Source organism: Protopterus annectens, chromosome 4.part0 (genome assembly GCF_019279795.1).
Source record: "Protopterus annectens isolate FY-2018-M chromosome 4.part0, PAN1.0, whole genome shotgun sequence".
Classification (NCBI taxonomy): Eukaryota; Metazoa; Chordata; order Ceratodontiformes; family Protopteridae; genus Protopterus; species Protopterus annectens.
This window is the reverse complement of record NC_056733.1, coordinates 772,148,334-772,174,482: the sequence shown is the minus strand read 5'-3', so window position 1 is coordinate 772,174,482 and position 26,149 is coordinate 772,148,334.

Genomic DNA, 26,149 nt, shown 5'->3' with positions numbered 1-26,149 from the left:
CACAGATGCAGTATGACAACTCAGAGCTGTCAAGATTAGGAGGGTAATGTATGCAAAAAAATTCAGACAGTGTAGGCTTATCATAATATAGAAGTAAGTTTCATTAAGTCACTAAATTCTCATCTAGCAAAGGTAAAGGTTTAACTGTGTAACTGATTGGTTGTGTATATATTGGTGAGTCATGTGTCATGTGAACAATAATACAGGAAAAAAAAAAGGGTCCTGAAAAGAGAATTTATGAACACAATCTACTAAAAACAAAGATAAGTTCAATTCCTAAACATGCAGTAGTTTGTACGATTTGCAAAAATTTGAATTTTGAGAGAAAGAAAATCCAATAATGGTGAGTGTGGTGGATGTTAAATAATGTCTTGACTTGCAGAAGCAACTTCTGGTACTGGGTGCTGGAGCATGTCACCTGGTCTTTCTTGATAGCTCCATTTAATTTAAAAAGTGTTTAATATATAGGTAATTTTAGTTTTATTCAAATGACTGCATTCACTTATAGTTATTATACATTTTTACATACTTTATTTTTTTTTTTTGTGTATAATTGTTATTTTTTTTTAATCATTCGTTCATTTATTTTATTCAATAAGTTTTATTTTATTTAGATCTAGCTATTTATGCATTATTATTATATAATTTATATATATAAGTATTGTTTTGATGTCATTTTTGATGTTTTGTTTTGGTAGACTTGGGCAACTGCGGTTTAGTTTGTTCTATTCTAACAATGTAAATTTGGTGGATGACTCGGTGGTAACAATCGGTTTTTCTCTTTTGGTTTTCTGGCTACTACACCAGTTTCAGTTTTGATTTATTTTATGTTTTTTTGTCTGATTTTTGATATTATCATTAATTGTTTCACTGATACCATGACTGTCAACTTCACCAAATCCAAAATGGTGCAATTCAGTGCAAGACCAGGCCCTGTGCAAATATTTAGGTTTGTTCGTTCAGCCTACATGGTACAATTTGGATTAATAGAATCCCCCAATTTAAAAATCTCAAAGTCTAGATTTGATTTTATTTAAAATATGTAAAGATAGACAGATAGATAGATAGATAGATAGATAGATAGATAGATAGATAGATAGATAGATAGATAGATAGATAGATAGATAGATAGATAGATAGATAGAAGTATAGGGAGAGTATTGATCCCTTTAGACCTATTTTCTGCTGAATCCAGGAGTTAAAATTAGAAAACAAGAGAAATAATATACAACTAAAAATGACAAACAGCTCAGATTTGTGATAATAAAGGAGAACATGAAGTACAGTATGGTTATTGTTATGATATGGGACTGTACAAGATGATATGCAATTACACTGTGTCATTCTGATCATAAAGTCATTTGGAATTTTGTAATTTAGGAGTTTGTAATAAGGAAAATTAATTACTTCTGTTGCTGTTTTCAGTTTCATTTGTGCAAGAAGCATGGTGCATGATGTTAAATTGTACAACAGTATGTAAAAGTAAAGTCATCTGGTGCAAAGTACTGCAAAGCAATGTAACAGATGTGCTGTTTGTAATGTCTGTGTGGATCCAGTGTTGTGCGGGCCATTTTTATTAGTCACTTATGTTATGCTGTTATGTTTATAGCACTTGCATTGTGAACTGGTAGAATTTTATTTTAATATGGAGTTTTGAATGATTATTCAGATTTATAATGGGGGGATCATTCACAGAGCTTTGGACCTTGTACAGTAAAACTATGATCACTGCTGTGGAGGTCTGTAATGAATGTTTACAGAGAAGGGGTATTGAGTGAATAGGATTGGAGGTTGGATATTTTCTCAGCACTCTGGGTGCTAGTAGAGGAAAGGAATTTAGTTTTAAGAAGGTTTCCCAGTAGGAAGTCTTCCATCTGCCCATTGGTTAACCAAGTAGCTTTTTTAATACTGCACAGTGATGTTCTTGGGAGGCAGGGGTAAAAGTGACAAATGTACACGATTTGTTTGCATTTATTTGAAGGAAGCTAAAGTGTGTTTTTCGTATTATTTATTTATTTATTTTTGTGCAGTGACACTTTTATAAAATCCATATTTTAACTGAGTTTAGCCCTCCCTTGCTGTTAATGATCAGAAGGTTAAGAGTTTCCTTGACCAGAAAAATAATGTTTGATCTTTCCTGTAGTGCTATGTGTAGTTGAGCATTTACATTTTAGTCTAAGCAAAGGCTTAGGTACATGAAGGATTTGGTTGTGTCCAGCTGGCTGAAGGTTTTGGTGTAGAATGCATTAGTTTACAGGGTACTGTGGGTAACTTTTGTCATGCTCCAAACAGCAGTTCTTTGATTTTTAAAGAGTTTAGCAGCAGATACATCTTTTCAAGTCACAAAATAGGAGGAAGTAATCATGAAACCTTTTTGTGATGTTTCTATATGATATTCTAAACCTGAAAATTACCTTGTTATCCGCAGAGAGTATTAAAGGCTGTTATGGGATTTCAGTTGGCACTCTGTTAGGAAATAAAGAGAAGAACAGAAGAGCAAGATGGACCCCTGGGCATGGACACCATCAGGCAGGTACAAGGGGGTACAAATTCACCCCCTGGCTTTTGACTTAAAAAAAATCTTGCAGGTGCCCATGATCAGAGGAGAAGGCTCAAGATGGGGGGGAGGGGGGTGTCCACCTCACCAGAAGCTGCCTGCTCGGATCTGTCTTACAACACTGATATCTTTCACCAGAAAAATGGAGACCCCTTTTGGCAGGTGCACAAGATCTATCCCCTCCTCCTCCTCCTTTAGCTGGCAGTCAGCTGGTCGGACCATGCATCCCCAGCACTGGGAGTGCACATCATCCTTGGGCCCGGAGAACCAACATCCACCTGATGTCACACGCAGCACCTTGGTTGAGTGCTTGCCCTCAGGAGAGTAGCAGTAACATGGAGACAGAAATAAAAAATAAACAACCCCACAGCTCAGCTGCAGAAAATCTAAGCTCCTGAATGTGTGCACAAGCTTAGTCTGGGCATGCTGTATCCCCAGCCAGGACTATGGATGAAACGTCTGCTCTGCAGGTTTTAAAAAGGTCTCTACTCCACTAAAACTAGCATTGTCTGGCAGAACGGATCTGTCACAGTACAATACCAAAGTCATGTAAAAGCAAGGGCAGAGGAAGCATAGGACAAGAGGGTTGAGCACCCTCCCACTTTTGCAGATGGCTTCAACAATTAAAAAAAAAAAAAAAGACTACTCATTGCACAGTGGCAGGGTCTTCTCCTTTAAAGAGAACCATATGTGGATCATACGCATGTACACATTCCAACACAGATGTAAAAATATTCTGCACTTGCACACAGAATTTAAAATAGCCATTCCATTGTTAGAGAAGGTAAGTAAGTGAGTGTGTGTATATGTATATGTGCATGTGTATGTGTATGTATGTATGTATGTATTTTAAACTAGTGGTTCAGTTCATTTTTGTATGAGAGAGAAAGTGAGTGTATATGTATGCGTGTGTAATTTAAACTATCCTTTATGTTTGTATGAGAGATAAAATGCGTATGTGTGAGTGTGTGTGTGTGTGTGTGTGTGTGTGTGTGTGTGTGTGTGTGTGTGTGTGTGTGTGTGTGTGTGTGTGTGTGTAATTTAAACTAGCTGTTCATTTTTGTATTAAACAGAAGGTGCACGTGTGCATGTGTTGCTGTGTGAGACAGTAGGTGTGTATGTGTGTATGTTGCTGTGTGAGAGACAAGGTGTGTGTATTGCTGTGTGAGAGAGTAGGTGTGTGTGATGCTGTGTGAAAGAGTAGGTGTGTGTATGTGTGTTGCTGTGTGTGAGAGAGTAGGTGAAATTTCAACTAACCATTTGTTGATGTATGAAAAGGAAAGTGTGTGTGTGTGTGTGTGTGTGTGTGTGTGTGTGTGTGTGTGTGTGTGTGTGTGTGTGTGTGTGTGTGTGTGTGTGTGTGTGTAATTTAAACTAGCTGTTCATTTTTGTATTAAACAGAAGGTGCACATGTGTATGTGTTGCTGTGTGAGACAGTAGGTGTGTATGTGTGTATGTTGCTGTGTGAGAGACAAGGAGTGTGTATTGCTGTGTGAGAGAGTAGGTGTGTGTGATGCTGTGTGAAAGAGTAGGTGTGTGTATGTGTGTTGCTATGTATGAGAGAGTAGGTGAAATTTCAACTAACCATTTGTTGATGTATGAAAAGGAAAGTGTGTGTGTGTGTGTGTGTGTGTGTGTGTGTGTGTGTGTGTGTGTGTGTGTGTGTGTGTGTGTGTGTGTGTGTGTGTTTTAAACATACCTTTAAAATGTCCAGATTTAGCCATATAGTTTTGGTCCATTTCTCATAAAAGCTTTGGTTTTCTGGCAAATCATGGAGGACTGAAGTCACTAAATAATGACATATATATGTGTTTCAGACTTAATATGCTTCAGAAAATACATGCTAACACAAATCCTGTTATTCTAGCAGCATTCTAAGTTCAAAAGAGCAATATTTAAAATGCACCCCCTTTTTGCCATTGCATCTCCATTATTTCAGGTTTTGTCCAGCTTTCTTGTAGTAAGAGACTGAGGGGGATGCGTACCTCTTATCTGTCCAGATTTTTGCAGAATGTCCTGATTTTTGCTTCATATTTTTGCCCTGTTCCTCAACGTTTATGGTTTTCTGGCAAATCACTGAGGACTGAAATAACTAAATAATGTCATACGTTTGAGTTTCAAACTTTATTTCTTTTAGAAAATGCATGTTAAGACAAATGTTATTTTAGCAACTTTCTAAGTCTATAAGAGCAATATTTAAATTCTCTCCCTATTTTGAGGCCTTTGTATCCCCATTATTTTAGACTTTGTCTAGATTTCTTATGCTAAGAGTTTGAGTTTCAGGAGACAAGAGCCTGAATCCTGTACACCAACTACCAGACTGCTGAAGGAATTGTAAGTTTGAGTTTTAGTACATTTTCAGGGAATTATGAATTTCAGTGCATTTTCAAGGGGTTATGAGTATAATTTCATTTTCATGGAATTGTGAGTTTCAAGGGAATATACGTTTATTGCTGCTCATGGTAAGTCTGTTTTCAATGTGCCACTGTTTTGTTTATCAAATGGCAGTCACAGTTTGTGTTGTGGAATTTGAAAGTAGTGTTAGTAGCATAATTGCCTTTGGTGCAGAAAGCTGTGGATTCTACTCCCACACCATGTAGATGGAGTGCTGACATTGCAGTGCACTTTTGATTGCCTATTATTTGGTGCATTTTAATGGGGGATGGGGGTTCTACCCTCCTGAGTGTGTCTTCCTTTGTATGAGATGCCTAATAACTATGAACTTGTTCTTGGTTTGTCAGTCATTCCCTATTGCAGTATTACTAGCTTTCCTTTTTTTTAAATGTAACATAAGCAATTACTTATTCAGGGGTAGCAGACACTGAATTTATAGATGAAACATTAAAATGTAAAGTTATTTTGCCAGTAGCAACCAATTCACTAGTTACAGATCTCTTTAATGTGGAGTTATTTGGATGACTTTTACTTCCGCAGAGATTATGTTAATTGAGTAATACTGGTAGATTGTAATGACAGAAGTTTGAGTGGCCTTTTATGGTTGAAATTTTTTGAAATGGGTAGTTTTGTCATTATTGGTTCATACATGTTGTTTCATTGCTTACTAGATGAATGTTCAAAACTAAAAATGTAAGACACAATCTAACAAATGGTGCTGTATTATACAAGGAATAGAATTTAATGCAATCAGGAAGCTGGGTCAGAAAAAGACATTTATGCATGGCCCTAAAATGTGTGCAAGGAGCCTATGGTTTGAAAACAGTTCAAAGATAAACTTAATCCTCCACTGACCAGATGTATTTTCTTTAAATGTGGGTTTTCATGCTGTTTCAATGAATGTGACTTTCAAGGCCAGAGACGTTTACTGCTCATGATGAGTCTGTATTCATTATGGGATTGTATTGTTTGTTTAGCAAATGGCTATCACTGTTTGTGCTATTTTATTTCAATATCTGTAATCATTGTAGCAGTAAATAAGAAAACAGTATGCACACTGACAGGTTTGAAATGAATGGTTGGGAGGGAGCTGCTTCTGAGGGGTTAGGGGGTTGCTGCAGGAGGGGCTGTTCTCGGGGGTCCCGATCTGTTACCCTGTCTGGGGCCCCATTTGACCATGATCCAGCTCTGGTATTTTGCACTGTGATTTATTATAAACTATCGGAAGTTGGAATGAAACAACAAAGTGTCACTTGTAAAAAATAAGCGCTTGTGTTACGTGTTTGGCAAAAAAGGAAGAAAAGCTCTTATTTTTTTTTTCATGAAGTGTCAGTTGTAAAAAATAAGCTCTTTTCTTCCAAGTTTGGCAATAAAGGAACAAAAGAGATTATTATTTTTAAAATTGACACTTCCTTGTTCCTTGTTTCATTCCAACTTCTGATAGTTTATGATTTTCACTATTTATTTAAAACAGAAAAAGCAAGTAATATAGCTGAAATAAATCTGAGCAGGATAAATGAAAACACAGGTTTAATAAGCGCTTTCGGCGAGGTCATTGCCTCCCCTTCATCAGACAATATACATTTTAAAACGCAACGTCTTTATACTAAAGTGCTCCATACTCAATTAATCAATTAAGTGTTTGTTTTAAAGGAGCACTACTATTAAAACCAAAAAAACTTATCAAATATATTAAAAACTCAAACATACACCAAAAACAGCTTATGCGGATTCTTTCCAACATAGAAAGTTAATAGATTAAAAATATGTAAATACGTAAATACACTTATTACATGTCATATTACTCATTAAATATCTAAGTTAAAATACAAATTTTTAACCAAAACAACTTATTTAGTTAAAGATAAAATCCACATCATATGTGCTAACACATTTATTGTAATATTGTGGACTTATTCAGTCAAATCATTACATATCTTGATAATTCAACAAAATAAACTATCAATAATATGTAATATATATATACATACATATATATATATATATATATATATATATATATACCTTTCAATTTTATACCCTTCCCATTTCAACCTTAAGGTATAACTATGAAACAGACTCAAGTTTAATAACTATTTTGTTACCGACGTAACGCTATTAATTTCAAGATACTTTTTATAGACACATACTCATTTAGCCCTGGTGGAATATGGGCTGTTGTCCTAATTTGCCACATAATTTCATTTACCTCAAGCTGCAATTGCCATGGGCCACCTCTTAAATCACTTTGCTGTTGTTGCAGTATCATGAACTGGAATTTATGATTTGAATAATTCACCACATGTTTGGCTAAGGCGTTTGTTATATCTTTCTTACTAATACAGTACAGATGTTAATATATTCTTTGCTTTATTTTTGTTTCAGTTTTTCCTATATAGTATGATGAACAAAATTCGCAACATGCTGCATATATCACTCCTTTTGATTCACAGTTATATTTTCCATTTACACTATATGTTTTTTCTCTTATGGTCACTCTATTACCAATTTTTATATGTTTACATTGTTGACATGATCCGCATTTGAACATTCCACAAGTCTTGTTATGTTTAGTTTTCCTCTCAAGCAAATATTTTAAATTTTGGCCTCTTCTATATGTTATTCTAGGCTTATTCCCCAAAGTTTTATTTAGACAATTATCTTCTGTAATTATAGACCAATTCTTATTAAGAATCTCACGTATTCTTATATACTCCAGAGAATAAGTACATAAAAAATTGAGCCTCAAATCATGACTTACATTATGTCTATCTACATTTATATGCTCAAGGTTATTCTTTGAACTATGAACATAGCCATTTTGTAACAAAGGTTTAAAATGTCCTATGGTTCTGTTTGTACTAACTTAGGTTCATAGGTTCATAGGTTCATACTAGGCTATCTGCCCTAGGGCATTTATAAGCCTAGCCAGAGTGTGTTTGGCTTTCGCCACCCATTTTAAATTAATTTTGCTATGCCTTTTTTTGAGGTTAGTATACTGTGCCTCTGTCTAACAGTGACACAGAAGTGATAGCCGGGGTAAACCTACGATCTCCCATCCACTCATCAAGATTCCTCTTGAAGAGAGTCAATGTGGGACTCTGCCTAACCTGGACTGGGATTTTATTCCAGAGTGAAGGGAGCCTCTGGGTTATGAATCTGTCCCTCCAGCATGTCCTATTTATTTCAGTGCTGAGGTTCAAGTCTCTTGAGCACGTAGCTCGATGGGATTTGGATTTTCTGAGGTGCAGCATGTCCATTAATTCCGGTGGGACATGGCTTTATCGTCAGGCACAGATCGCCTCTGAGCAGGCGGTATGCCACTGAGTAGAGCTGGAGTTTCTTTAACCGGGCAGCATATAGCATCTGTTTGAGCCCTTTGATCCTCTTGGTGAGGTACTTTTGGGGTCTTTCCAGTTGCTGCAGGTGTCTGGTAATGTACATCCCAAAAGGGCATTGTACTTTTTTGTTCATTGTATGGGGAAAATTTGCTTTGGGCAATTATCTGTGTGAGGTGTGTGTGTGTGCGTGTGAAGTAGTGTGTGTTGTGTGTCTGTGTGTGAATTTTGAATTTAACTAAATGTTCTTATTAAACGAAAGTGTGTGTGTGTTGTGTGTTTTGTGTATGTGTGTTGTTTTGGCTGTGGTGTGTTTTTAAACTTTTGCCATTTTTTTTAAGAAAGTACTTGTATTGTGTTCTTTTAGAAGTAGGTATTTTATTACCCTAGAAAATAAGAAGAAATTGGTTTTAAATGATTTGTTGTGTGTGTGTGTTGTAATGTAGGTTTGTTTGTATGAAAGCATTTAACTAAGTTAATTGTATGTTTAAAGAATGTTGGTTTATAGGTTATGGTGGTCTAGGTGTTGTGTGGGTTGTGTGTAGAGGTGTGTTTGGCTTTAACCATATTAAAATGCATGCTTTTGATTAGTTTGTGCTTTCTATAAAAGTGGAATGCAAACTGGGACTGTCCATAACATAAATTGTTTGAGAGTGAGTTGTTGGGGAAATTGCTGGTGTGTGTTATTCTAGGGATGAGTTCTGTTAAATATTTAAAATCCAGCTTTGCCTTTTATTTCCATTTTCAAGTTTTTGGCATTCATGGGTTTGGGATCCCTTACTGTCCATATTTGGATGCTTTTTTGCTTCAAATGCCTCTGACCACGTTATGTTCTGCAGATAATGAGATATTTAACGACTATCATTGATTTCACCTTTTTCTTTTGAGATTTTTGGGGAAATTTTTTGTGCACTTCTAATTATAAAGTATTGAAATTCTTTTGAGGTTTGCTCAATTTTGACCTTCCTATTTGTTTGCAAATTGAGTTAGGAGCTAATAAACTTTTTACACTTTCCGTGTTGAAATGAAGTTAGTCAATTTTTCAGGTTAATATTCTATTTAAGGTTAACTATTTATTTTAGGCATTTGTTTCCAAAGGGGATGACTTTACATTTGCGTTTAAGTCTGTTTTCAATGTGCCACTGTTTTGTTTATCAAATGGCAGTCACAGTTTGTGTTGTGGAATTTGAAAGTAGTGTTAGTAGCATAATTGCCTTTGGTGCAGAAAGCTATGGATTCTACTCCCACACCATGTAGATGGAGTGCTGACATTACAGTGCACTTTTGATTGCCTATTATTTGGTGCATTTTAATGGGGGATAGGGGTTCTACCCTCCTGAGTGTGTCTTCCTTTGTATGAGATGCCTAATAACTATGAACTTGTTCTTGGTTTGTCAGTCATTCCCTATCGCAGTATTACCAGCTTTCCTTTTTTTTAAATGTAACATAAGCAATTACTTATTCAAGGGCAGCAGACACTGAATTTATAGATGAAACATTAAAATGTAAAGTTATTTTGCCAGTAGCAACCAATTCATTAGTTACAGATCTCTTTAATGTGGAGTTATTTGGATGACTTTTACTTCCGCAGAGTTTATGTTAATTGAGTAATACTGGTGGATTGTAATGACAGAAGTTTGAGTGGCCTTTTATGGTTGAAATTTTTTGAAATGGGTAGTTTTGTCATTATTGGTTCATACATGTTGTTTCATTGCTTACTAGATGAATGTTCAAAACTAAAAATGTAAGACACAGTCTAACAAATGGTGCTGTATTATACAAGGAATAGAATTTAATGCAATCAGGAAGCTGAGTCAAAAAAAGACATTTATGAATGGCCCTAAAATGTGTGCAAGGAGCCTATGGTTTGAAAACAGTTCAAAGATAAACTTAATCCTCCACTGACCAGATGTATTTTCTTTAAATGTGGGTTTTCATGCTGTTTCAATGAATGTGACTTTCAAGGCCAGAGAAGTTTACTGCTCATGATGAGTCTGTATTCATTGTGGGATTGTATTGTTTGTTTAGCAAATAGCTATCACTGTTTGTGCTATTTTATTTCAATATCTGTAATCATTGTAGCAGTAAATAAGAAAACAGTATGCACACTGACAGGTTTGAAATGAATGTTTGGGAGGGAGCTGCTTCTGAGGGGTTAGGGGGTTGCTGCAGGAGGGGCTGTTCTCGGGGGTCCCGATCTGTTACCCTGTCTGGGGCCCCAATTGACCATGATCCAGCTCTGGTATTTTGCACTGTGATTTATTATAAACTATCGGAAGTTGGAATGAAACAACAAAGTGTCACTTGTAAAAAATAAGCTCTTGTGTTACATGTTTGGCAATAAAGGAAGAAAAGCTCTTATTTTTTTTTTCATGAAGTGTCAGTTGTAAAAAATAAGCTCTTTTCTTCCTAGTTTGGCAATAAAGGAACAAAAGAGATTATTATTTTTAAAATTGACACTTCCTTGTTCCTTGTTTCATTCCAACTTCTGATAGTTTATGATTTTCACTATTTATTTAAAACAGAAAAAGCAAGTAATATAGCTGAAATAAATCTGAGCAGGATAAATGAAAACACAGGTTTAATAAGCGCTTTCGGCGAGGTCATTGCCTCCCCTTCATCAGACAATATACATTTTAAAACGCAACGTCTTTATACTAAAGCGCTCCATATTCAATTAATCAATTAAGTGTTTGTTTTAAAGGAGCACTACTATTAAAACCAAAAAACTTATCAAATATATTAAAAACTCAAACATACACCAAAAACAGCTTATGCGGATTCTTTCCAACATAGAAAGTTAATAGATTAAAAATATGTAAATACGTAAATACACTTATTACATGTCATATTACTCATTAAATATCTAAGTTAAAATACAAATTTTTAACCAAAACAACTTATTTAGTTAAAGATAAAATCCACATCATATGTGCTAACACATTTATTGTAATATTGTGGACTTATTCAGTCAAATCATTACATATCTTGATAATTCAACAAAATAAACTATCAATAATATGTAATATATATATACATACATATATATATATATATATATATATATATATATATATATATACCTTTCAATTTTATACCCTTCCCATTTCAACCTTAAGGTATAACTATGAAACAGACTCAAGTTTAATAACTATTTTGTTACCGACGTAACGCTATTAATTTCAAGATACTTTTTATAGACACATACTCATTTAGCCCTGGTGGAATATGGGCTGTTGTCCTAATTTGCCACATAATTTCATTTACCTCAAGCTGCAATTGCCATGGGCCACCTCTTAAATCACTTTGCTGTTGTTGCAGTATTATGAACTGGAATTTATGATTTGGATAATTCACCACATGTTTAGCTAAGGCGTTTGTTATATCTTTCTTACTAATACAGTATAGATGTTAATATATTCTTTGCTTTATTTTTCTTTCAGTTTTTCCTATATAGTATGATGAACAAAATTCGCAACATGCTGCATATATCACTCCTTTTGATTCACAGTTATATTTTCCATTTACACTATATGTTTTTCCTCTTATGGTCACTCTATTACCAATTTTTATATGTTTACATTGTTGACATGATCCACATTTGAACATTCCACAAGTCTTGTTATGTTTAGTTTTCCTCTCAAGCAAAGATTTTAAATTTTGGCCTCTTCTATATGTTATTCTAGGCTTATTCCCCAAAGTTTTATTTAGATAATTATCTTCCGTAATTATAGACCAATTCTTATTAAGAATCTCACATATTCTTATATAATCCAGAGAATAAGTACATACAAAATTGAGCCTCAAATCATGACTTACATTATGTCTATCTACATTTATATGCTCAAGGTTATTCTCTGAACTATGAACATAGCCATTTTGTAACAAAGGTTTAAAATGTCCTATGGTTCTGTTTGTACTAACTTCCTGTGTGATATTGTCCACAAGTTATTCTGGATATCCCCTCTTAATGAACATAGATTTTAGCATTTCACATTCTTTAATGTAATCTGTTTCATCAGAAATCATTCTCGCTGCCCTTACCAGCTGTCCTTTCACCACTGCCCTTTTTTGATGGTAAGGGTGACTGGTGGGAAAATGCAGGAAAGCATTTGAATGTGTTGGTTTTCTATAGATTATGGTCTTATATCTATGATTTGCTCTATCCTTAGCTATGTTTATATCTAGGTAATTTATGTTGTTAACTTCAATGCTGTAAGTGAATTCTAAAAAGTTGGACATTCTAGATATGTCTTCTAAAAAGGGTTCAATAAGTTCTTCTGTCCTTTCCAAATCAGGAACATGTCATCTTGGTACCTAGTATACCACTTAACATTTTCTTGGAATAATAATTATCCAAATGATAAATTCCAGTTCATAATACTGCAACAACAGCAAAGTGATTTAAGAGGTGGCCCGTGGCAATTACAGCTTGAGGTAAATGAAATTATGTGGCAAATTAGGACAACAGCCCATATTCCACCAGGGCTGAATGAGTATGTATCTATAAAAAGTATCTTAAAATTAATAGTGTTATGTCGCTAACAAAATAGTTATTAAACTTGAGTCTGTTTCATAGTTATGCCTTAAGGTTGAAATGGGAAGGGGATAAAATTGAATTTTAATATATATATGTGTAAGGTATATATATATATTACGTATTATTGATAGTTTATTTTGTTGAATTATCAAGATATGTAATGATTTGACTGAATAAGTCCACAATATTACTATAAATGTGTTAGCACATATGATGTGGATTTTATCTTTAACTAAGTAAGTTGTTTTGGTTAAAAATTTGTATTTTAACTTAGATATTTAATGAGTAATATGGCATGTAATGAGCGTATTTACGTATTTACATATTTTTAATCTATTAACTTTCTATGTTGGAAAGAATCCGCATAAGCTGTTTTTGGTGTACGTTTGAGTTTTTAATATATTTGATAAGTATTTTGGTTTTAATAGTAGTGCTCATTTAAAACAAACACTTAATTGATTAATTGAATATGGAGCGCTTTAGTGTAAAGACGTTGTGTTTTAAAATGTATATTGTCTGATGAAGGGGAGGCATTGACCTTGCCGAAAGTGCTTATTAAACCTGTGTTTTCATTTATCCTGCTCGGATTTATTTCAGCTATATTACTTGCTTTTTCTGTTTTAAACAGTTTTCAGCTTTTGGTTTTGTGTACGTTGTTTGAGTCTAATGGCAAGTGATGCTGGAAGTAATTTGCAGGTGTTATTTACACAGCAGGATACTAACAGTTTAAACACAACGACAGTTTCCTCGGAGACGAATGCCATAGGGAATTTAACAGCTTTGGTACAATTACTGCTTGGACGGGTTGATAATCTGACTCAAAGAATGGACGCCCAAGTGAACAACAGTCAGAATACCTTGCAAACGAGTCCCGTTCAAACTGATGTAAGCAGGAGGAATGAACCAGAGCGACTGCAATTGGCAGTACTACAATGGAGCAACAACAACAGCCAGAATGAAAACGGTAACAATGTTGAAGTTCACCAGCAGCATAGTAGCCAGCAGGAAATGAATACACGTGCTGGGGAAAATGCTTCAATCCCTACTATGGCTAATTTTTTTAAGCCATAATAATTTTTTCAAGAATGAAATAACAAATGAAACAGCACAAGAGCATAACCCGAGGGTGAGTAATATTAACTCCTTGCTTAATGACTTTGACCATAAACTTTTTAAATGTCGAAAATTACAACTAGGAGTGGCATACTTACAAGAGTGTATGGAAAAAAGGATTATTCCTAGCGGTTTACGCCAGTGGCGTTACCCAGTAGGATTAATTGAGAATTCTACTTTTCACAGAGAACTTTTGACATTGTTTGATAAGCAAGGACTGGAATTTTTACAGTCATTGATTAATTTCTATAATCTTGAAATTAATAACTTAAAGAGTGAATCGAGAATATTAGAACATTCAATTAACATTGACAATGAATTTCCTAGATACAAATATGACTATGCTAGGATTTTTTCTAGCATTGAGGCCACTTTGTCTAAATTGCTAGTTACAAAGAAGAAAAAGATTAGCAGAGACTTGCATGAATATGCTAATCACAAAGCCTATCCACGGCCACCTAAAACGTCACAAAATACAGTTAGTTTACAGGGAATTACCAATTTCCATGAAGAAACCGACATTGAAGGAATAGACAGTTTAGCAGACAATGCAAATATTATTGAAGCTGATGAGGTGCAACCGCTACATCACAGTGAAAGATTAAATAACAATAATAATAATAATAATGCCCACATTAGTAGAATACCACAACAAGAGACGGTCAGTAATAATCAAAGCAACACAAATAATTCCCAGGGTTTTCTAAGGGGCCGCAATGGGAATTACAACAATTCCAACACGAACAGGAACCAAGGACAGAGAAGGAATCATCGGAACCAACGAAGGAGATGACAAAAAATTCACAGCAGGAACCACAGATACTTGTAAGCTCAAAAGGAGACTTCAAGATATTTAACTATACAGTTCTAACCATCGAACAGGATATGGTTGACTTTTTCTCAAAGGGACTATCTTTTGTGCCAGATAGAAAGACTGATGTTGTGAAGATTATAATTGACTTAAAACTTTTTGAACGCAAGTTGAATCTTACTTCACTCATGGGTACAAACTCTTCAATAACTAACACTTTAAGGGTTCCTAGTGTATTTAACCCCCCACTGCATCCATCTTTAAGTACATTCGAAAAAATATGTGAAATGGACTTAGAGCGATGTCCAACGAATCACACAAAACCTCAAATAAGAAAATGAATATTACCAAAAGTGAAATTGAATTTTTGGACTTATTGAATGTATGTAACATTAGGGTCATGAAACCCGATAAGGGTGCAGGGTTGGTCTTTATGGACCAGAGTGATTATAACATGTGTATGAAAAACTATTTGTCCACAAATGTATACACGCAAGTGAGTATTAATGAAGTCAATGGTGCCTATAAGAAAATTAGAGTTATTCTGGATGATTTATTCCTGGAAGGAATAATAGATATAGATATCTATCAGTATTTATCTATGTTGGCCCCAAAAATTCCTGCTCTTTTTGGTTCCCCTAAGATACATAAAGATTATATTGATCCTCCATTCAGACCCATTGTGGATGGCAGAGGGTCAATCACCTATGCTTGTGCCAAGTTAATTGATAATACACTGAAGCCCCTCATAAAACAAGAATCTCAAATTTGTAGAGATTCATGGAGCTTCTTGGAAAACATCAATATGTTGGAATACGAAGATAGTAACATCTTTCTCATAATTGATGTGAAGGATTTATATACAGTTATTCATCACAAAACTTGGGGTTAGAATGGACTAGAGAATTTATGACACTTAGGAAAGCTGATGAAAAAACTATTTACTTGGTTGAAACATTATTAGAAATTGTGTTGTTAAAAATTTTATGGTTTTTGATGGGCTCATTTATCTCCAGAATACAGGAGTAGCGATGGGGTCACCATGTGGTGGAAGCTTTGTAAACTGCATCATGGCACATTGGGAAAAATCATTGCTGTTTAAAAACAACTTATTCCAAGAAAATGTTAAGTGGTATACTAGGTATCAAGATGACATGTTCCTGATTTGGAAAGGACAGAAAGAACTTATTGAACCCTTTTTAGAAGACATATCTAGAATGACCAACTTTTTAGAATTCACTTACAGCATTGAAGTTAACAACATAAATTACCTAGATATAAACATAGCTAAGGATAGAGCAAATCATAGATATAAGACCATAATCTATAGAAAACCAACACATTCAAATGCTTTCCTACATTTTACCACCAGTCACCCTTACCATCAAAAAAGGGCAGTGGTGAAAGGACAGCTGGTAAGGGCAGCGAGAATGATTTCTGATGAAACAGATTACATTAAAGAATGTGAAATGCTAAAATCTATGTTCATTAATAGGGGATATCCAGAAAAACTTGTGGACAATATCACATAGGAAGTTAGTACAAAGAGAACCATAGGACATTTTAAACCTTTGTTACAAAATGGCTATGTTCATAGTTCAGAGAATAACCTTGAGCATATAAATGTAGATAGACATAATGTAAGTCATGATCTGAGGCTCAATTTTGTATGTACTTATTCTCTGGATTATATAAGAATACGTGAGATTCTTAATAAGAATTGGTCTATAATTACGGAAGATAATTATCTAAATAAAACTTTGGGGAATAAGCCTAGAATAACATATAGAAGAGGCCAAAATTTAAAATCTTTGCTTGAGAGGAAAACTAAACATAACAAGACTTGTGGAATGTTCAAATGTGGATCATGTCAACAATGTAAACATATAAAAATTGGTAATAGAGTGACCATAAGAGAAAAAACATATAGTGTAAATGGAAAATATAACTGTGAATCAAAAGGAGTGATATATGCAGCATGTTGCGAATTTTGTTCATCATACTATATAGGAAAAACTGAAAGAAAAATAAAGCAAAGAATATATGAACATCTGTACTGTATTAGTAAGAAAGATATAACAAACGCCTTAGCTAAACATGTGGTGAATTATTCAAATCATAAATTCCAGTTCATAATACTGCAACATCAAAGTGATTTAAGAGGTGGCCCGTGGCAATTACAGCTTGAGGTAAATGAAATTATGTGGCAAATTAGGACAACAGCCCATATTCCACCAGGGCTGAATAAGTATGTGTCTATAAAAAGTATCTTGAAATTAATAGTGTTACGTCGGTAACAAAATAGTTATTAAACTTGAGTCTGTTTCATAGTTATACCTTAAGGTTGAAATGGGAAGGGTATAAAATTGAATTTTAATATATATGTGTAAGGTATATATATATATATATATATATATATATATATATATATATATATATATATATATATATATATTATTGATATTTTATTTTGTTGAATTATCAAGATATGTAATGATTTGACTGAATAAGTCCACAATATTACAATAAATGTGTTAGCACATATGATGTGGATTTTATCTTTAACTAAGTGAGTTGTTTTGGTTAAAAATTAGTATTTTAACTTAGATATTTAATGAGTAATATGACATGTAATGAGCGTATTTACGTATTTACATATTTTTAATCTATTAACTTTCTATGTTGGAAATAATCCGCATAAGTTGTTTTTGGTGTACGTTTGAGTTTTTAATATATTTGATAAGTATTTTGTTTTTAATAGTAGTGCTCCTTTAAAACAAATACTTAATTGATTAATTGAATATGGAGCGCTTTAGTATAAAGACATTGTGTTTTAAAATGTATATTGTCTGATGAAGGGGAGGCATTGACCTCGCCGAAAGCGCTTATTAAACCTGTGTTTTCATTTATCCTGCTCAGATTTATTTTCACTATTTATTGTTAATAATGGTCATACTGTTGAACATGCCAGTGATGTTCTGTGGATTGTGGACTTCAGTTGAGGTGTTATCAGCCCACCCAGGTACATTCTGGGCAGTCATTTATAAAGTAACAACAGTAAAAATAATGATGATGATAAAATAAGACAATGCAGGCAAAAAACTGGAATGACTGCTGTTATGTTTTCAGAAGTTAATACAGTTTATTCCTTGTCTTAAGTCTTTTCTTTCTCATTTTTTCATTACTGCAAGTGCCCCCAGTTTTGTTAAATTTTTAAAGTCATGCAAAAAACAGTTTATTTTAAAGTACAATAAAAGTACTGTGTAATTTTTATTTTGCTTATAAAATAGTTATTCCATTTTATTGCCTGACTTTAAGTTAGGTTATTTATTATTGCTATTTTTGAAGTTGACCAGTTTTTGCTGCACTTCTGTTTTATTTAATTGAACAAATGAAAACATGCAGCAGGTTGAGCTTGAAAGTGGTAAACAGCTTTTGTTCACAGTTCTTATTTAAACCTCAAAACCTCATAGTGCAAGGGATAAAGCCAAAAATGTAGGTCAGGAAAAGGTCAAAGGTCTAAAATCAGGGACAGATTTTAAGTATAACATTGTTTTTATATGCCTAGTTGCTAGAATAACAGGTTTGATTAACATGCATTTTCTGAAGGATATGAAGTCTAGAAGTCTGAAACTCAAATGTCTATCATTATTTAAGTTTTGCAATCCTCATAAATTTGCCAGAAAACCACAAATCTTATGAGGAAAAGACCAAAAATATGACACAAAATCAGGGACAGTCAAACATATGATCTTATCTCTCAGTCTCTTAGGGCAAGAACCAGGGAGAAAGAGAGTGAAAGACTCAAAATCATGGAGAAATTTTAAGTTTTACTCTTATCACCAAAGCGATGTATGAAGGTAAAACAGTTCACACCACATTACCTTGACCTGGCCAAGCCTTTTGACACAATCCCCTACTCAGGTATAGTAGAAAAGGTGAATAAACCCTTACATCACCTGCTGGACTGCCAGCTGGATCACAGGATGCAGAAGATCAAAATAGTGGAGGCTACCTCTAGAAAGAGACCAGACACCAATGGAGTCCCTCAGGTTTTGGTGCTGAGACTTTTCCTGTTTGGCATTTACATCTTGGAAGTAAAAGCAAATGCCAAAGGCTTTGGCTGACTAAGTATGAGATGACTGCAAGCTAGGAGCAGTTATTAAATCCCCAAATGACTTAACCATCATGCAGGAAAGTTTGTTCCAAACTATAACTGGTGACAGAATCATGAATTGAAACTAAACTTAAAAGAATACATTATTGTATCCTTTGAAAAGTTGTCTACCCCAGGGAGCTACTGAATTAACAATACCCACCTCAGAGTTGACCCAGCTGTTTGGTATTTGGTGGGAACTTGTGTGGACAGTGACCTAACTTTCGAACATGTGCCCACTGTCATAAGAAAGTCTTTCTATATCGCACAGGTTATAAACAAACTGATTGCAACTAGATCTAGAGGTGTCATTGCCCCCCTTTACAAAGCCCTCATTAGGTTAATCATTTTGTATAATGCCCAATTTGGCATGTATCTGTCCAGACACATGCAACAACTGAAATGCCTACAGTTATACCTTATTAAAAAGATACAAGTCCTAAACAATAGGTCTTGCATGGACCACCTCAAAGCCTTATCACTATACTCCATATCCTACGAAGTGCTAAGAGGTAACCTGTGTCTGGCATACAAAGCATCCTCTGATCCAATTCTCACAGACCTACTGAACATCAGCAGGTCAAATGGCATCAGAAATACTCAGTCCAGGTATCTAAACAGAATGGTGTGTAGAGACAGATATATATCACAGAGGATACCACTGTTCCAGAACAGACTATCTATTCAAGTAAAACAAAACTCATCCATGTCCATATTCAAATGCAACTTGGACCTTAGGATGGGTAATAGAAAATGCACCAACCCACAGGATGAATCGCATGTACGGCAGGTGCACGGACCTAAAAAACAGGAAATTCAGACACAAAACATCCAGCACCAGATGGGTGAAAATAATAACATTTTATTATGGCAACTCCAGCAAATGGTGTATTAAAACACCATATAGTACAAGCAAACTGGTTTCGGCAAGAATATGCCTTCCTTATTGCACTGAGGAAGGCATATCCTTGCCGTTTTTGGCAAGGATATGCATACCTCAGTGCAATAAGAAAAACTGAAATCACATAGTGTAATTAAATAATCACACCCTCAAAAAACAAGCTTGTCATTGGATAATTAAAATTGCTCATTTAATCCAGGTTAGAACAACCCCCCCACAACCTAATGATCCAACTGGATTCTTTTTTGTTTAAAATGGTATGCCAACCTGTCTTATACAACCTGTTACCTGTAACCTGATCAATTATAACAAATTTAAACAGAGCAGTAGTATGAGTCATAGTATGTTTGTGTAAAGAATTAGACATCCTTTTATTACTTATGTCACTAAGATGTACGGATATCCAGATCCTCAGTGACCAGAAGTCTGCCCCACATAAAAAGCAGAACAAGTAGCTAAACATATGGCCCAATCAGTGCTACAGTTATCAAAACACTGAATATCATACACCTTAGATGTGTTTTTGCTAGTAAATTGTTTATTCTTCAGTGCATGGCTGTATGCAGAGCAATGGCCACACGGTGTGCACCCCACCAGTTTATCCCCAAATAATGAAACCTGATGTGTATTAGATGCAATCCTATGTTTATACTGGTTGAAATAAGTACCCAAAGTAGGACCCCTTCGGTAAGAAAATAAGCATTTAGGAGATAAAAACTCTGATAATTTATCATGTGACAAAAGTATGCCCCCATGCTGGTCAATAATCCTTCTAAGGGTGTTACTATTACGCCCAAAAGTTATTACAAGATGTACCAGCCCCTGTTGATCACCATTCATTTGTTTATGTTTATATTTTAACAAAGTTGATCTAGGTTGTTGTGATGCAAAATTACTAGCCATACTGATATTGTTAATGTCATATCCCCTATTGAGGAATCTATCTATCAGGTCTTGTTGATATTGATCATATGAGTTCTCAGAAGAACAGATGCATCTGATCCTAAGAAACTGGGACTTAGGAATATTGCGGATGATCTGTCGTGGGTGATGGCTGGTAGCATGAAGTAATGGTTATACCAAGGATGTTTTTGGAAGACCTCAGTCCTCAATCTACTTCCCTAGTGATAGTCACGTCCAAAAATGTAATTTGATCAATATGAAAATTTAACGTGAACTGGATCCCCCACTTGTTCTCATTGAGATACTGTACTAATTCATGTACATATATATCATCACCCCTCCACACCATCCAGCAATCGTCCAGATAATGCCTCCAAACATCAATTTCATTGAGATACAGATTGCGATTGGCATCATATATGAGTTGTTTCTCAACAAAACCCATAAATAGGTCAGCATAGAGGGGAGCAAAAGAGGCTCCCATGGTAGTCCCCTTCACCTGCCAATAGCATTTACCATGGAAATAAAACACGTTTTTGGTTAAAACATGTTCAGTCAAGTAAACAAGTAATGTATTGAAACCTGGTGAATATAAATTTGTCTTATCTAACCAATATTGGATCCCCTTCAAGCCAGCCCAATGGGGAATATTAGTGTAAAAGGCAGTCACATCCAATGTACACATTAAACAGTTCAGATCCAACTATGTATCCATGATGATCTGTAAAAACTGAGTCGTATCTTGAATTCTGGCCCTGACAAACTGTAATAGTGGTTGGAAATATTTGGTGAGAAAGGCAGCTAATGGTCCAGTAAGTGACCTACTGTCCGACACAATAGGTCTGTCTCATCGTTTGGATAAATTCTTGTGAATTTTGGGCAATAAATATAAATATTGAGATTGGGGATCAGATATAGTCAAATGATGTAACACCTTGTTGTTAATGATGCCTTCCTCAAGGGCCAGGCTCAGGAATTCATCAGTTTCTTTTTTAAATTTTGGCATTGGGTGTTGAATCAATTGGCATGTGTATATAGAACTGGCCATCAGACAATTGCCTTTTGGCCTCAGCCAAATACATCAGTCAATCCATAACCACGACTACCCCACATTTATCTGCTGGCAGGGTGACCAAATCCTGGTTATACTTAAGCTTATTAACCACCTGTTGTTCCTCATGATTGAGATTATGCCGAATATTATGAAAGGCAAAATTTATTAAAATGTAAGTCCTTGAGCACACATTCCTGAAATATGTCTACGTGTTTATCCATTGGTGGCATGAAGGAAGATTTATGAAAATGAAAATCAGTAGATCTGTGAGTCTGGGCATCCTAATCAAAAAATAATTTTAAATTCAACAACCGACAAAATGCTAGAACATCACTGACAAATGTATCCTCATTTACAAAAAAAAAACAGACAAAATTGAGATCCTTGTTTAATACCTTTATTTCAGTTTCAGAGAGTGGACAAGAAGAAATGTTATGCACATTGGTTGTGTCCCCTAATGTGGTAGTAAAAAATCCAAAAGATGATGAATGTTGTTTACTTGATCGATGTTTCCTGCCGCCCCTGTGCCTTCTCCTCCTAAAGGGTCAGTGCTTGGGCATTTATTATCTATGGGTGAGTCTGAGGTGAGAGTGATTTCAATGTCAGTAGCGGAGGATGAATCATCCCCTGAAGTACCACTGTGGCCACTAGAACCTTTTCTAAGTATGGATCGAACTCTTTGTCTCTTAAAAATGGGTTTTGTAGTATCATGCTGAACAAATTTTTAATTTTTTTGTAACCCAAAGGGTTTACCCCTCTTATAATCAGTCAAGTCCCTGTTGAACTTGTGAATCTTTTTATCTTTTAACTGTTTCTCTAAAGTAAATAAATCCTTCACAAGTTGGTTAAGATGCTTATCAAAAAATGATTCCCCTTCAAATTTTCTAACCTCTTCACATGTAGCCTTGACCTCCAAAATGTACTTGTCAATAGTGCACTTATAATATGGAATTAAAACCTCCACAAAGGCCATAGATGCCTTGTGTTGAGCCTGAGCCCATTCCTCCAGTAAGAGATCATCAGCCAGGCTAACCAAGGGCTAAAGGCATACTCTAAGGCCATGGGGAGTAATCCCCCATGCCTTATAAGCCTTAAAAAGTATTAAATGGCAAACATTGGTTCTGAGGGCCTTTATGCTCTTAGTTAATTTATTGAATGAAGAAATACATATACTCTCAGGATCATTTTGGCCCACTTGATGGTTATCAGAAATTATTGGCCCCAATCCAAACGCATTTAAATCGTTCCTGTCTGCTGACAAACCTTGAAAAAGGGTAATCAGATCCATGATGTATGAAACAGAAAACCAATAATGCTACTAGGATTAACCACTTAAACTAAATGATGAAATTAAAAATACATCCCCAGTGTTAACTCAGGGACTCTAATAAACATAAAACAGGGGCTATTTGTAATTAGAATTCATAAATGTTAGAATAAACCTAAACAAGCCTACCTAAAACGGGTCAATAGCAATCCAGGAAAAATACTGTAACCCTAAAATATATATCAGACCCCAAATAATGGCCCAATAGGACCAATAGAACATAAATATATAGAAAAAATGATGTTCAAATACGTCAAGTCCAACTTACTGTTGATAACTCTATCCTAAACCCATGTGTACATAGCAAACAAAAATGGCCCTGATAAAAGGTTATCATTTAACCAAAACAACCATAATAGGCCACCAAAACCAAAGCATAAATCATGTAGATAAAATGATAAATAAGTGACTGTGTAACAATCACAAATATATTGATATTAGATAAAAAACAGGAACAGTGGTTCCAAAAATAACAGATGATAAGTGCTAAATCACATATATAAATATATATATATATATATATATATATATATATATATATATATATATATATATATATATATCACATATGAAAATAAACACATGTTGTTAATAGAACCCTAAACAGATCCCTGAATGTGAATCCACAGTCACAAACCCACATAAATGAGACTGTCTATATTAATATAAACAAAAGTACAAAAAAGCATATATGATCATTGATTCCTCGACGTTATCACATAAAATTCAGAAGAATAAAGAATGGTCTGGACATATCCATCCATATGACATAAAAGTTCAGAAACAAAAAACCTGAAAATCTGATGTTGAAAAATTAAATAAATGTCTGATGAAGGTCCTCGATATGTGGTATAAAGGAAAACATCCAGAAACAGTCCATTGAACCACAATTGGTCCCCTGAAACCCTTAGGCTTGAGATATTGTACAAAGGTCCCTGTATAAACAAAATGTTGAGTCCCAGAACAAAAAAATGAATGTACATACAAAAGTACCAAATGGACCTTAGGTGGAGGATGTCAAAATCAGACAAAAACCACTGCAAATAACCTGATAATCACCAAGCACATAAATCATATATTATAGTTATTTGACTGCCTGTAGCAGTGAGAAGGCCCAAAGTAATGTGGCACCCCCCCCCCCACCAAGATGAAAAAGACACACAGTGCCTGGTTAAGCTCCTGAGATGTAATCCGGAGATAGTTGGACTGAAAAAAGGGGGGATTGCCACAATGAATGGACAAAACAATAATATAGAAAAAACAGTCAATTATGTAAAAGATGTGGCTGACAATAATCCACTAAGAAGCCAAAGAGATCGCAAAACCAAAATGTTGAAGCTCCAAAGAGGCTAACATTCGTCGCTGCCCTTATCCACTCCCCCATAGAATGAAAAATGAATATGAACCCCTTCCTGGAAAAGGCCTGGTAACCAAATGCCTCAAACCATTATCCAAAGGTCGACCTTCATCGCTACCTGATATTCACAGCATGTAGTGTAGTTCAAGACGCAGGAGATAATGGCAGGCTGGTAATCCTTGACAAAACTTGTAAATACCAGAAAATCAAAAAAATCACATAGCAGGAGCCTCCACCACTAACATTAGCTCATCACCCCCTCAGGCCAACAGCAGAACTAACAGAGAACCAACCCACAGGATGAACCGCATGTGCAGCAGGTGCACAGACAAAAAAACAGGAAATTCAGACACAAAACGTCCAGCACCAGATGGGTGAAAATAATAACTCCAGCAAATGGTGTATTAAAACACCATATAGTACAAGCAAACTGATTTTGGCAAGGATATGCCTTCTTCAGTGTAATAACAAAAACTGAAATCACATAGTGTAATTAAATAATCACACCCTCAAAAATCAATCTTGTCATTGGATAATTCAAATTGCTCATTTAATCCAGGTTTGAACACCCCCCCCCCCAACCTAATGATCCAACTGGATTCTAATTTGTTTAAAATGGTATGCCAACCTGTCTTATACAACCTGTTACCTGTAACCCAATCAATTATAATAAGTTTAAACTAAGGAGTAGTATGAGTCATAGTATGTTTGTGTAAAGAATTAGACATCCTCTTATTCCTAATGTCACTGAGATGTTCGGATATCTGGATCCTCAGTGACCTAGAAGTCTGTCCCACATAAAAAGCAGAACAAGAACAAGTAGCTAAATAATATGACCCAATCAGTGCTACAGTTACGAAAACACCGAATATCATACACCTTAGATGTGCTTTACTAGTAAATTATTTATTCTTCAGTACATGGCTGCATGCAGAGCAATGGCCACAGGGTGTGCACCCCACTAGTTTATCCGCAAATAATGAAACCTGATGTGTTTGCTCAAACCTGGATTAAATGAGCAATTTCAATTATCCAATGGCAAGCTTGTTTTTGAGAGTGTGATTATTTAATTAGACTATGTGATTTCAGTTTTTGTTATTGCACTGAGGAAGGCATATCCTTGCCAAAACCAGTTTGCTTGTACCGTATGGTGTTTTAATACACGATTTGCTGGAGTTGCCATAGTAACATTTTATTATTTTCACCCATCTGCTGCTAGACATTTTGTGTCTAATAGAAAATGCACCCCATGATTGCCCCTCGTGCCACTAATGGATAGAGGCAGTTCCTAAATGTTGCATCCCTTACATGGGTCTTCTCAAATTATCCATAGTATGATCACATGGATTCTCACTTGGGCTAATATATAATTATCAGCCATGAGATGGGTAAGTCCAAGCAGAAAATGTTAATTCAACCACCAAAAATGGTTAAGCTTAAAATATCCTCCAAGTAAATTTATGTTGTGATAGTAAATACATTTTAAAACTTGTACTTTTTAGATCACTTTGTAACCTTCTCACCCTCTGCCCCCCCCCCCCCCCACCTCCAGCCTTCAGCAGCTTCTGGCACCTGTGTGTAAAAGCGATTTCTTGGGCTGGTGTCATTAACTGCCAAGCTGGAAAAGTGCTGTCTACCCACTGGCTGTTATGCTTTTCTAGCATAAGTTAAAATGTGGATGATTTCATAGGGGCTGCT